We start from the raw sequence: 11,342 nt of genomic DNA, 5'->3' as shown, positions 1-11,342 counted from the left end.
CATGACCCTAACCCTAAACGTAACACTAAACTTAACCCTAACCTTAAATCTAACCCTAACCCTAAAACTGAACACAACCCCTGAACGTAACCCTAACCCTGAACATAACCTTAACACTAACCTGAAAACAAGCCCAAACCTTAGCCATAACCCTAACCCTCACCCTATCTTAAACTTCACCCTATCCCTAACCTAAAACTCACCCTGACTTTAACCCTAACCCTCCCCATAAACCTAACCCTCACCTTAACCTTGGCCCACCTGTAACCCGAAACCTAACCCTTACAATAACTCTGACCCTAATCCTCGCCCTAAACCTAATTCTAATTCTAACCCTGACCCTAACCCTAACCTAACCTTAACCCTATCTTTAAGCCTACCATAAACTTAAACCTAACCCTAACCCTTAACCTTAACTCTAACCCTAACCCTAGCCCTAACCCTAACCTGAACGGTAACACTTACCCAGAACCCTCACCTTAACTGTAAATGTAACTCTAACTCTTACCCTAACCCTAAACTTAACCCTAATTATAACCTTAACCTAAACCTAACTGAAACAGTAACCCTTAACCCTAACTCGAATCCTAATCCTTAGCCTAAAACTAACCTTAACCCTAAACCTAACCCTAACCACTGACCCTAACTCTAACCCTAACCCTGAGCCGAACCCTCACCCTTAACCAGAATTTCACCCTAAAGCATAACGCTAAGCGAACCCTCACTTCATTCAAACCCGAACCCTAAGCAAAACTAACACTAACACTACACGTAACCCTAACCCTAAACCTAACCCTAACCCTGACTCTGACCTGAACCCAAACCCCTAACCCCAACCCTCTCGCTTCACATAAACTTCTCTGTAACCCTAGCCCTAAAACTAAACGTAACACTACATCTCCCCTAACCCTGACCGTACCATAAACGTAACCCTAACTCTAAACTCAAAACTAACCCTGACCCTAACCCTAACTCTAACCCTAATCCTAACCCTAAAACTTACCCTACACACTCAGCTTCAATGGAAACCTAGCACTAACCCTCATCTTACCATCTAAACCTAACCTCAACCCTTAACCTAACCCTATCTATAACCTTCACCTAGCCCTAAACCTAAACATGACTTAACCCTAACACTAACCCTAACCCTAAATCTAAACCTAACCTTAACCCTACACTTAATCCTAACCTAAGCTCTAACCCTAACCCCTAACGCTAACCCTAAGCTCAACCCTCACCCTTCAATTAAACTTTACCCCAGCTGTAGCCCTAACCCTAAGCCGAACCCTAAACCTGACCCTAACATTAACCCAAACACCTAACCCTAACCCTAAGCCTAATCCTAAACCTAACCCTAACCTTAACCCAAATGCCTAACCCTAACCCTAACCCTCATCCTTAACCTAAACTTCACCCTAAACCTAAGGCTAACCCTAACCCTGAAAGTAAAGCTAACCCTTAACTATCCCCTAACTCTAGCCCTGACCCTAAACCTAATGCTAACCCTAGCCCTAACAGTAACACCCTAAAACATCAGCTTAATGTAAACTTAACACTAACCCTCCCATGAACCCCTAACCCTAACCCTACCCCGCATCCTACACCTAACCCAGACCTAAACCTAACCCTTTCTCTAACCCTAAATTAACCCTAACCTTAACTCTACCCTAACCCTAACAACAACTCTGAACCTGACCATAACCATCATCCTAAACCCTAGCACTAACTCCAACTCTAAATCTAACCCTAAGCTAACCCTACCCTTTACCGTAAACCTAGCCTTAACCCTAACCTTACCCCTACCCAAACCCTAACGCTATACCTAACCCGAACACTAACCTTAACCCTACTCTAAACTTAAGCCTAACCCTGACTATTAACTGAAACTTCACCCTAACCCTAAGCCTAACTCTAACTCTAACCCTAACCATAACAATGACCCTAAACCCTCGCCTTAACTGTAAACCTAACCCTAACCCTCACCCTAATCCTTAACCGTATCCCCAACCCTAAACCTAACGCTATCCCCAAACTTATCCCTAACCCTAACCCTAATACGAACAGTAACCCAAATCTAACCCTAACCCTAATATTAAACCTAAACTTAGATCCACCCTAACCATAAACCTAACCCTAACACCCTAAACCTAACGTCTAACACCGTCTATAATCCTAACCCTTACCATAACCCTCACCCTTAACCTAAACTTCACACTAACCCTAAACCTAACCTAACGCTGACCCTAGACATAACGCCTAACCCTCACCGAACCCTAAACCTATCCTCAACACTAACCTGCACACAAACCCAAACCCTAGCCCTCACCATAAAAATAACCCTCACCCCATCCTGAACTTCATCCAAACACTAACCATAACCTTAACCCTAAACCTAGACCTAACCCAAACCCTAACCTTAAACCTAACTCTAAGAATAACGCTAGTCCGTCTGTAACCCTAAACCGAACACTTACAATAGCCCTGAACCTAACCCTAAAATAATCCTAATCCTAACCCTAGACCTAATCCTAACCCTACCCCTAACCTTTACCCTAAATAGAACACTAAGTCTAACCCTCAACATGGACCTAAACCTAATTCTTACCCTACACCTAACCCTAATCCTAAACCAAACCCTAACTCTGACTATAACCCTAATCGTAACAATTACCCTAAACCCTCACCTTAACTGGAAAACTAACCGTAACCCGCACCCTAAATCCTAACCGTATCCCACAACCCTAACCCTAATGCTATCCCTAACTCTAACCCTAACATTAACCTGAAACCCCTGAGCCCTAATGATAAACCTAACCCTAACACAAACCCTAACCCTAACACCAAAGCCTAGCAAAAACCTTAACACTAACTCTCACCCTAACTCTAACACTAACCCGAAACCGAATCATGCACCTAACCCTAAGCCTAAACCAAACCTAACCATGACCAGAACCGCAAGGCCTAACCGGAACCCTCACCCAAACCCTAACCCTAAACTACACCTCTAACCCCTAACGCCTTATCATAACGGTAACCCTAACCCTAACCAACCCTAACCCTAAAACTAACCCTCACCCCAACCACAAAGCCTAACACAACCATGACCCTAACCCTAAACGTAACACTAAACTTAACCCTAACCTTAAATCTAACCCTAACCCTAAAACTGAACACAACCCCTGAACGTAACCCTAACCCTGAACATAACCTTAACACTAACCTGAAAACAAGCCCAAACCTTAGCCATAACCCTAACCCTCACCCTATCTTAAACTTCACCCTATCCCTAACCTAAAACTCACCCTGACTTTAACCCTAACCCTCCCCATAAACCTAACCCTCACCTTAACCTTGGCCCACCTGTAACCCGAAACCTAACCCTTACAATAACTCTGACCCTAATCCTCGCCCTAAACCTAATTCTAATTCTAACCCTGACCCTAACCCTAACCTAACCTCAACCCTATCTTTAAGCCTACCATAAACTTCAACCTAACCCTAACCCTTAACCTTAACTCTAACCCTAACCCTAGCCCTAACCCTAACCTGAACGGTAACACTTACCCAGAACCCTCACCTTAACTGTAAATGTAACTCTAACTCTTACCCTAACCCTAAACTTAACCCTAATTATAACCTTAACCTAAACCTAACTGAAACAGTAACCCTTAAGCCTAACTCTAATCCTAATCCTTAGCCTAAAACTAACCTTAACCCTAAACCTAACCCTAACCACTGACCCTAACTCTAACCCTAACCCTGAGCCGAACCCTCACCCTTAACCAGAATTTCACCCTAAAGCATAACGCTAAGCGTACCCTCACTTCATTCAAACCCGAACCCTAAGCAAAACTAACACTAACACTACACGTAACCCTAACCCTAAACCTAAACCTAACCCTGACTCTGACCTGAACCCAAACCCCTAACCCCAACCCTCTCGCTTCACATAAACTTCTCTGTAACCCTAGCCCTAAAACTAAACGTATCACTACATCTCCCCTAACCCTGACCGTACCATAAACGTAACCCTAACTCCAAACTCAAAACTAACCCTGACCCTAACCCTAACTCTAACCCTAATCCTAGTCCTAAAACTTACCCTACACACTCAGCTTCAATGGAAACCTAGCACTAACCCTCATCTTACCGTCTAAACCTAACCTCAACCCTTAACCTACCCCTATCTATAACCTTCACCTAGCCCTAAACCTAAACATGACTTAACCCTAACACTAACCCTAACCCTAAATCTAAACCTAACCTTAACCCTACACTTAATCCTAACCTAAGCTCTAACCCTAACCCCTAACGCTAACCCTAAGCTCAACCCTCACCCTTCAATTAAACTTTACCCCAGCTGTAGCCCTAACCCTAAGCCGAACCCTAAACCTGACCCTAACATTAACCCAAACACCTAACCCTAACCCTAAGCCTAATCCTAAACCTAACCCTAACCTTAACCCAAATGCCTAACCCTAACCCTAACCCTCATCCTTAACCTAAACTTCACCCTAAACCTAAGGCTAACCCTAACCCTGAAAGTAAAGCTAAGCCTTAACTATCCCCTAACTCTAGCCCTGACCCTAAACCTAATGCTAACCCTAGCCCTAACAGTAACACCCTAAAACATCAGCTTAATGGAAACTTAACACTAACCCTCCCATGAACCCCTAACCCTAACCCTACCCCGCATCCTACACCTAACCCAGACCTAAACCTAACCCTTTCTCTAACCCTAAATTAACCCTAACCTTAACTCTACCCTAACCCTAACAACAACTCTGAACCTGACCATAACCATCATCCTAAACCCTAGCACTAACTCCAACTCTAAATCTAACCCTAAGCTAGCCCTACCCTTTACCGTAAACCTAGCCTTAACCCTAACCTTACCCCTACCCAAACCCTAACGCTATACCTAACCCGAACACTAACCTTAACCCTACTCTAACCTTAAGCCTAACCCTGACTATTAACTGAAACTTCACCCTAACCCTAAGCCTAACTCTAACTCTAACCCTAACCATAACAATTACCCTAAACCCTCGCCTTAACTGTAAACCTAACCCTAACCCTCACCCTAATCCTTAACCGTATCCCCAACCCTAAACCTAACGCTATCCCCAAACTTATCCCTAACCCTAACCCTAATACGAACAGTAACCCAAATCTAACCCTAACCCTAATATTAAACCTAAACTTAGATCCACCCTAACCATAAACCTAACCCTAACACCCTAAACCTAACGTCTAACACCGTCTATAATCCTAACCCTTACCATAACCCTCACCCTTAACCTAAACTTCACACTAACCCTAAACCTAACCTAACGCTGACCCTAGACATAACGCCTAACCCTCACCGAACCCTAAACCTATCCTTAACACTAACCTGCACACAAACCCAAACCCTAGCCCTCACCATAAAAATAACCCTCACCCCATCCTGAACTTCATCCAAACACTAACCATAACCTTAACCCTAAACCTAGACCTAACCCAAACCCTAACCTTAAACCTAACTCTAAGAATAACGCTAGTCCATCTGTGACCCTAAACCGAACACTTACAATAGCCCTGAACCTAACCCTAAAATAATCCTAATCCTAACCCTAGACCTAATCCTAACCCTACCCCTAACCCTGACCCTAAATAGAACACTAAGTCTAACCCTCAACATGGACCTAAACCTAATTCTTACCCTACACCTAACCCTAATCCTAAACCAAACCCTAACTCTGACTATAACCCTAATCGTAACAATTACCCTAAACCCTCACCTTAACTGCAAAACTAACCGTAACCCGCACCCTAAATCCTAACCGTATCCCACAACCCTAACCCTAATGCTATCCCTAACCCTAACCCTAACATTAACCTGAAACCCCTGAGCCCTAATGATAAACCTAACCCTAACACAAACCCTAACCCTAACACCAAAGCCTAGCAAAAACCTTAACACTAACTCTCACCCTAACTCTAACACTAACCCGAAACCGAATCATGCACCTAACCCCAAGCCTAAACCAAACCTAACCATGACCAGAACCGCAAGGCCTAACCGGAACCCTCACCCAAACCCTAACCCTAAACTACACCTCTAACCCCTAACGCCTTATCATAACGGTAACCCTAACCCTAACCAACCCTAACCCTAAAACTAACCCTCACCCCAACCACAAAGCCTAACACAACCATGACCCTAACCCTAAACGTAACACTAAACTTAACCCTAACCTTAAATCTAACCCTAACCCTAAAACTGAACACCACCCCTGAACGTAACCCTAACCCTGAACATAACCTTAACACTAACCTGAAAACAAGCCCAAACCTTAGCCATAACCCTAACCCTCACCCTATCTTAAACTTCACCCTATCCCTAACCTAAAACTCACCCTGACTTTAACCCTAACCCTCCCCATAAACCTAACCCTCACCTTAACCTTGGCCCACCTGTAACCCGAAACCTAACCCTTACAATAACTCTGACCCTAATCCTCGCCCTAAACCTAATTCTAATTCTAACCCTGACCCTAACCCTAACCTAACCTCAACCCTATCTTTAAGCCTACCATAAACTTAAACCTAACCCTAACCCTTAACCTTAACTCTAACCCTAACCCTAGCCCTAACCCTAACCTGAACGGTAACACTTACCCAGAACCCTCACCTTAACTGTAAATGTAACTCTAACTCTTACCCTAACCCTAAACTTAACCCTAATTATAACCTTAACCTAAACCTAACTGAAACAGTAACCCTTAACCCTAACTCGAATCCTAATCCTTAGCCTAAAACTAACCTTAACCCTAAACCTAACCCTAACCACTGACCCTAACTCTAACCCTAACCCTGAGCCGAACCCTCACCCTTAACCAGAATTTCACCCTAAAGCATAACGCTAAGCGTACCCTAACTTCATTCAAACCCGAACCCTAAGCAAAACTAACACTAACACTACACGTAACCCTAACCCTAAACCTAACCCTAACCCTGACTCTGACCTGAACCCAAACCCCTAACCCCAACCCTCTCGCTTCACATAAACTTCTCTGTAACCCTAGCCCTAAAACTAAACGTAGCACTACATCTCCCCTAGCCCTGACCGTACCATAAACGTAACCCTAACTCTAAACTCAAAACTAACCCTGACCCTAACCGTAACTCTAACCCTAATCCTAACCCTAAAACTTACCCTACACACTCAGCTTCAATGGAAACCTAGCACTAACCCTCATCTTACCGTCTAAACCTAACCTCAACCCTTAACCTACCCCTATCTATAACCTTCACCTAGCCCTAAACCTAAACATGACTTAACCCTAACACTAACCCTAACCCTAAATCTAAACCTAACCTTAACCCTACACTTAATCCTAACCTAAGCTCTAACCCTAACCCCTAACGCTAACCCTAAGCTCAACCCTCACCCTTCAATTAAACTTTACCCCAGCTGTAGCCCTAACCCTAAGCCGAACCCTAAACCTGACCCTAACATTAACCCAAACACCTAACCCTAACCCTAAGCCTAATCCTAAACCTAACCCTAACCTTAACCCAAATGCCTAACCCTAACCCTCATCCTTAACCTAAACTTCACCCTAAACCTAAGGCTAACCCTAACCCTGAAAGTAAAGCTAAGCCTTAACTATCCCCTAACTCTAGCCCTGACCCTAAACCTAAGGCTAACCCTAGCCCTAACAGTAACACCCTAAAACATCAGCTTAATGTAAACTTAACACTAACCCTCCCATGAACCCCTAACCCTAACCCTACCCCGCATCCTACACCTAACCCAGACCTAAACCTAACCCTTTCTCTAACCCTAAATTAACCCTAACCTTAACTCTACCCTAACCCTAACAACAACTCTGAACCTGACCATAACCATCATCCTAAACCCTAGCACTAACTCCAACTCTAAATCTAACCCTAAGCTAGCCCTACCCTTTACCGTAAACCTAGCCTTAACCCTAACCTTACCCCTACCCAAACCCTAACGCTATACCTAACCCGAACACTAACCTTAACCCTACTCTAACCTTAAGCCTAACCCTGACTATTAACTGAAACTTCACCCTAACCCTAAGCCTAACTCTAACTCTAACCCTAACCATAACAATTACCCTAAACCCTCGCCTTAATTGTAAACCTAACCCTAACCCTCACCCTAATCCTTAACCGTATCCCCAACCCTAAACCTAACGCTATCCCCAAACTTATCCCTAACCCTAACCCTAATACGAACAGTAACCCAAATCTAACCCTAACCCTAATATTAAACCTAAACTTAGATCCACCCTAACCATAAACCTAACCCTAACACCCTAAACCTAACGTCTAACACCGTCTATAATCCTAACCCTTACCATAACCCTCACCCTTAACCTAAACTTCACACTAACCCTAAACCTAACCTAACGCTGACCCTAGACATAACGCCTAACCCTCACCGAACCCTAAACCTATCCTCAACACTAACCTGCACACAAACCCAAACCCTAGCCCTCACCATAAAAATAACCCTCACCCCATCCTGAACTTCATCCAAACACTAACCATAACCTTAACCCTAAACCTAGACCTAACCCAAACCCTAACCTTAAACCTAACTCTAAGAATAACGCTAGTCCATCTGTGACCCTAAACCGAACACTTACAATAGCCCTGAACCTAACCCTAAAATAATCCTAATCCTAACCCTAGACCTAATCCTAACCCTACCCCTAACCCTGACCCTAAATAGAACACTAAGTCTAACCCTCAACATGGACCTAAACCTAATTCTTACCCTACACCTAACCCTAATCCTAAACCAAACCCTAACTCTGACTATAACCCTAATCGTAACAATTACCCTAAACCCTCACCTTAACTGCAAAACTAACCGTAACCCGCACCCTAAATCCTAACCGTATCCCACAACCCTAACCCTAATGCTATCCCTAACCCTAACCCTAACATTAACCTGAAACCCCTGAGCCCTAATGATAAACCTAACCCTAACACAAACCCTAACCCTAACACCAAAGCCTAGCAAAAACCTTAACACTAACTCTCACCCTAACTCTAACACTAACCCGAAACAGAATCATGCACCTAACCCCAAGCCTAAACCAAACCTAACCATGACCAGAACCGCAAGGCCTAACCGGAACCCTCACCCAAACCCTAACCCTAAACTACACCTCTAACCCCTAACGCCTTATCATAACGGTAACCCTAACCCTAACCAACCCTAACCCTAAAACTAACCCTCACCCCAACCACAAAGCCTAACACAACCATGACCCTAACCCTAAACGTAACACTAAACTTAACCCTAACCTTAAATCTAACCCTAACCCTAAAACTGAACACAACCCCTGAACGTAACCCTAACCCTGAACATAACCTTAACACTAACCTGAAAACAAGCCCAAACCTTAGCCATAACCCTAACCCTCACCCTATCTTAAACTTCACCCTATCCCTAACCTAAAACTCACCCTGACTTTAACCCTAACCCTCCCCATAAACCTAACCCTCACCTTAACCTTGGCCCACCTGTAACCCGAAACCTAACCCTTACAATAACTCTGACCCTAATCCTCGCCCTAAACCTAATTCTAATTCTAACCCTGACCCTAACCCTAACCTAACCTCAACCCTATCTTTAAGCCTACCATAAACTTAAACCTAACCCTAACCCTTAACCTTAACTCTAACCCTAACCCTAGCCCTAACCCTAACCTGAACGGTAACACTTACCCAGAACCCTCACCTTAACTGTAAATGTAACTCTAACTCTTACCCTAACCCTAAACTTAACCCTAATTATAACCTTAACCTAAACCTAACTGAAACAGTAACCCTTAACCCTAACTCTAATCCTAATCCTTAGCCTAAAACTAACCTTAACCCTAAACCTAACCCTAACCACTGACCCTAACTCTAACCCTAACCCTGAGCCGAACCCTCACCCTTAACCAGAATTTCACCCTAAAGCATAACGCTAAGCGTACCCTCACTTCATTCAAACCCGAACCCTAAGCAAAACTAACACTAACACTACACGTAACCCTAACCCTAAACCTAACCCTAACCCTGACTCTGACCTGAACCCAAACCCCTAACCCCAACCCTCTCGCTTCACATAAACTTCTCTGTAACCCTAGCCCTAAAACTAAACGTAGCACTACATCTCCCCTAACCCTGACCGTACCATAAACGTAACCCTAACTCTAAACTCAAAACTAACCCTGACCCTAACCCTAACTCTAACCCTAATCCTAACCCTAAAACTTACCCTACACACTCAGCTTCAATGGAAACCTAGCACTAACCCTCATCTTACCGTCTAAACCTAACCTCAACCCTTAACCTAACCCTATCTATAACCTTCACCTAGCCCTAAACCTAAACGTGACTTAACCCTAACACTAACCCTAACCCTAAATCTAAACCTAACCTTAACCCTACACTTAATCCTAACCTAAGCTCTAACCCTAACCCCTAACGCTAACCCTAAGCTCAACCCTCACCCTTCAATTAAACTTTACCCCAGCTGTAGCCCTAACCCTAAGCCGAACCCTAAACCTGACCCTAACATTAACCCAAACACCTAACCCTAACCCTAAGCCTAATCCTAAACCTAACCCTAACCTTAACCCAAATGCCTAACCCTAACCCTAACCCTCATCCTTAACCTAAACTTCACCCTAAACCTAAGGCTAACCCTAACCCTGAAAGTAAAGCTAAGCCTTAACTATCCCCTAACTCTAGCCCTGACCCTAAACCTAAGGCTAACCCTAGCCCTAACAGTAACACCCTAAAACATCAGCTTAATGGAAACTTAACACTAACCCTCCCATGAACCCCTAACCCTAACCCTACCCCGCATCCTACACCTAACCCAGACCTAAACCTAACCCTTTCTCTAACCCTAAATTAACCCTAACCTTAACTCTACCCTAACCCTAACAACAACTCTGAACCTGACCATAACCCTCATCCTAAACCCTAGCACTAACTCCAACTCTAAATCTAACCCTAAGCTAGCCCTACCCTTTACCGTAAACCTAGCCTTAACCCTAACCTTACCCCTACCCAAACCCTAACGCTATACCTAACCCGAACACTAACCTTAACCCTACTCTAACCTTAAGCCTAACCCTGACTATTAACTGAAACTTCACCCTAACCCTAAGCCTAACTCTAACTCTAACCCTAACCATAACAATTACCCTAAACCCTCGCCTTAACTGTAAACCTAACCCTAACCCTCACCCTAATCCTTAACCGTATCCCCAACCCTAAACCTAACGCTATCCCCAAACTTATCCCTAACCCTAACC

This window comes from Loxodonta africana, unplaced genomic scaffold (assembly GCF_030014295.1).
Source record: "Loxodonta africana isolate mLoxAfr1 unplaced genomic scaffold, mLoxAfr1.hap2 scaffold_99, whole genome shotgun sequence".
Taxonomy (NCBI): domain Eukaryota; kingdom Metazoa; phylum Chordata; class Mammalia; order Proboscidea; family Elephantidae; genus Loxodonta; species Loxodonta africana.
This window is presented reverse-complemented; position numbering follows the sequence as displayed.